Raw genomic sequence first — 4,579 nt, forward strand, 5'->3', positions numbered from 1 at the left:
TCAGTAAAGAACCCCTTCTTCTATACATCGCGGCTACAAATCAAGTCGTCAGCACTGCTCTCACAGTCGAACGCGAAGAAGAAGGCAAAGCATACAAGGTTCAGCGGCCGGTATATTATGTCTCCATAGTCCTGACTCCTTCCAAGCAGAGGTATCCCCATTATCAGAAGCTTATTTATGGGATCTACATGACTGCAAAGAAGGTTGCTCATTATTTCCAAGACCACTCGGTGTATGTCATATCTCATGCTCCGTTGGCGGAAATTCTCCACAATCAGGACGCATCAGGCCGAGTGGCAAAGTCGGCAATGGAGATGCTATACTGCGACATCAAGTTCGAAGCCAAGAAGGCTATAAAGTCTCAAGATCTGGCTGACTTCATAGTCGAATGGGTAGAACAACAGAAACCGACTCACATCTACTCGGCTCATTGGACCATGTTCTTCGATGGGTCCAAGATGTTGAATGGCTCCGGCACTGGCATAGTGATCATATTGCCAAAAGGTGATAAACTTAAGTATGTGTTGCAGATACATTTTGATTCTTCCAACAACGAGGCAGAGTACGAAGCTCTCCTTTATGGATTGCGCATGGCCATCACACTCGGCGTCCGTCGCCTGATGGTCTATGGCGACTCAGATCTAGTGGTTAATCAAGTGATGAAGGAATGGGATGTAAGGAACCCCACCATGACTGCATACTGCAACGCAATAAGGAAGATCGAGAAGAATTTTGAAGGTGTGGAACTTCACCATGTTCCCCGACTAAAAAACCAAGCAGCTGATGAATTGGCAAAACTTGGATCCACTCGGAGACCGGTCCCGAGTGATGTCTGCCTCGAGCACCTACACCTCCCCTCGATGAAGGAAGATCCTTTTACAGAGGAACCAGTTCAACCGAAGAGCTCAACAGATCCGACTGAAGTCGAGGTCCCCGCTGTGGTTGATTTGATCATGGAGATTCTTGCCGTCATCCCCGAATGGACTGTGCCGTTCATTGCGTACATCCTGAGGCAAGAGTTACTAGAAGACGAAGTCCAAGCTAGGAAGATCGTCCGTAGGTCGAAGTCCTTCACCGTCATAGATGGCCAGTTGTACAAGGAAAGTGTTTCAGGCATCCTTCAGTGCTGCATCTCCCGTGAGGAGGGACAGTTAATCTTGGAAGAAATTCACTTGGGAACCTGCGGTCATCATGCCTCCTCAAGAGCAATCGTCGCCAAAGCATTCAGAGCTGGTTTCTTCTGGTTGCAGGTGAATGAAATGGCAAAAGATATGGTCGACCGATGCGAAGGCTGTTAGTTCTATTCGAACAAGTCCCACAACCCAATGTCTGCGCTGAAGACAATTCCTCAAGGGTTGAAGCCTCGACTCCTACGAGAAGTTGGATATGCCGCCGACGCATGGGTCACCGAGCTGCCTTCGGTGCTGTGGGGCCTCCGCACAACTCCGAATAGATCTACAGGGCGATCGCCATTCTTCCTCGTTTATGGAGCAGAGGCAGTCCTTTCGAGTGACCTGCTTCACAACTCTCCGCGAGTCGAACTCTTCTCTGAAGCCGAAGCAGAGCAAGCCAGGCAAGAAGGAGTAGATCTTCTAGAAGAAGAGCGTGAGATGGCACTGACTCGCTCAACAATTTATCAACAAGATTGGCGGCGATTTCACGCGCGGCACGTCAGGAGTCGCACATTCCAAGCAGGCGACCTGGTGCTCCAAGTGGATCAGCAGAGACCACACAAGTTAGCTCCCGCCTGGGAAGGACCCTTCATCATCTCTAAGGTGCTGAACAACGGAGCATATCGACTCTACAACCTCGACAGGGAAACGGACGAGCTGCGAGCATGGAATGGAGATCTCTTGAAGCGCTTCTACACATCACTGCCGACGGAGACAATGTAAAGAACAAGTATCATTGAAGTAATATAAAGCAGATTGATTTCTTGCCGATTCAAAATTCTTCCACGTTTGCAGACTCCGGTCTAAAAAACTAACTCCGAGTGTGCACTAAAAGTCACACTCGCGGACTTAGCTGCGACCCAGAATCGCCTAAGTACAAACTCGCTCCGAGTGCGCACTAAAAGTCGCACTCGGGGACTTAGCTGCGACCCAGAGTCGCCTAAGTACACACTCGCTCCGAGTTTACACTAAAAGTCACACTCGGACACTTAGCTGCGACCCAGAGTCGCCTATGTACAAACTCGCTCCAAGTGTGGTCTAAAAGTCGCACTCGGAGACTTAGCTGCGACCCAGAGTCGGCTAAGTAAAAAACTCGCTTCGAGTGTGCACTAAAAGTCACACTCGGGGACTTAGCTGCGACCCAGAATCGCCTAAGTAAAAAACTCGCTCCGAGTATGCACTAAAAGTCACACTCGGGGACTTAGCTGCGACCCAGAATCGCCTAAGTACAAACTCGCTCCGAGTGTACACTAAAAGTCACACTCGGGGACTTAGCTGCGACCCAGAGTCGCCTAAGTACAAACTCACTCCGAGTGTGCACTAAAAGACACGCTCGGGGACTTAGCTGCGACCCAGAATCGCCTAAGTGAACAACTCCCTCCAAGTGTGCACGAAAAGTCACACTCGGAGAGTGAGCTGCGACTCAGAGTCGCCTAAGTAAAAAGCTTCCTCCTAGCGTATACTTGAGATACACTCGGAGGCTTAGCAGACCCTCATTGAGGCTCATGTGGATGTGAAGACAACTGACAACTACATGAGTAACAACTCACTCTGAGTGTGCACGAAAAGTCACACTCGGGGACTTAGCTGCGCCTCAGAGTCACCTAAGTAAAAAAGCTTCCTCTGAATGTATACTCGAGATGCACTCGGAGACTTAGCAGACCCTCATTGAGGCTCAAGTGGATGTGAAGACAACTGACAACTACATGAGTAACAACTCGCTCCGAGTGCGCACTAACAGTCACACTCGGGGACTGAGCCACGACCCAGAGTCGCCTAAGTAACAACTCGCTCCGAGTGCGCACTAACAGTCACACTCGGAGACTTAGCCGCGACCCAGAGTCACCTAAGTAAAAGCTTGCGCCGAGTGCGCACTCGGAGACTTGGCAGACCCTCATTGAGGCTCATGTGGATGTGAAGACAACTGACAACTACATGCTCCGCATGTTTGCCATTGGCTTCACCAAGAAACGCCAAGCGAAAACCACGAGTCAAAATCGTGTCAAAAAAACTTAGCAAAAGAAGAGCAAAAGATCCGATTCGAATTCAAAGTTGGATCTACGATCGGTCGGCTCGGTATGAATCAAGCTTATCCACTCCGAACCACGAATGAGACGGCCAACAACAGTGGCCAAAGTTTAATACATATACCACTCGGCATACCGAGGTAAATGTGCGTTCAAAATAAAGTTTTTCAAGCGTCACCGAGACTGGCAGGCTCCACAAAGGTGTCAAGGTCGATTCCATCTGCAATGCGAGTGGCTGTGTCGAGGAAGGTCTCCATGAAATCTTCAAATCGAAGCTTCTTGGTGTTGGCGACCTGCAACGTCTTCAGCTTTTCTTTGTGAGCTTCCTTGCAGTGCACTCGGACCAGAGATACCGCCACATCCGCACCACAACGAGCGGCAGACTTCTTCCATGCCTGCACTCTGCTTGGGACATCCTCCAGCCGAGTCATCAACCCATCTATTTCTTGCCGGGAATCGTCTTCTGGCCACAGCTCCTTGTCGATCCGGCCGATGACTGTTCTCAGGCGGCCAATGAGAGGTCCCACCCTGCTATTGCGAATATGATCTCGGAGCAAGTCCCAGTTGGCTTCATCGCCGAGTGGAACGTTCGGAACAAGCGACCGTTCAATGTCGATTGCTTCAGCCTCAATGTCCCGACAGAAGTCTGCAAAGAAAAGACAAGCAGAAAGTAAGCGCAAAGTGAACTCCAAAGTCAAGAAGCACTCGGCAACAACTTACCACCAAGAAGTGCAACCATCTGTTGGAATTATGCCCTAGAGGCAATAATAAATATAGTTATTATTATAATTCCTATATCAAGATAATCGTTTATTATCCATGCTATAATTGTATTGAATGAAGACTCATTTACATGTGTGGATACATAGACAAAACACCGTCCCTAGCAAGCCTCTAGTTGGCTAGCCAGTTGATCAAAGATAGTCAGTGTCTTCTGATTATGAACAAAGTGTTGTTGCTTGATAACTGGATCACGTCATTAGGAGAATCACGTGATGGACTAGACCCAAACTAATAGACGTAGCATGTTGATCGTGTCATTTTGTTGCTACTATTTTCTGCGTGTCAAGTATTTATTCCTATGACCATGAGATCATATAACTCACTGACACCGGAGGAATGCTTTGTGTGTATCAAACGTCGCAATGTAACATGGTGACTATAAAGATGCTCTACAGGTATCTCCGAAGGTGTTAGTTGAGTTAGTATGGATCACGACTGGGATTTGTCACTCCGTGTGACGGAGAGGTATCTCGGGGCCCACTCGGTAATACAACATCACACACAAGCCTTGCAAGCAATGTAACTTAGTGTAAGTTGCGGGATCTTGTATTATGGAACGAGTAAAGAGACTTGCCGGTAAACGAGATTGAAATAGGT

The sequence above is a fragment of the Hordeum vulgare genome, chromosome 6H (assembly GCF_904849725.1).
Source record: "Hordeum vulgare subsp. vulgare chromosome 6H, MorexV3_pseudomolecules_assembly, whole genome shotgun sequence".
In the NCBI taxonomy this organism is placed as follows: Eukaryota; Viridiplantae; Streptophyta; class Magnoliopsida; order Poales; family Poaceae; genus Hordeum; species Hordeum vulgare.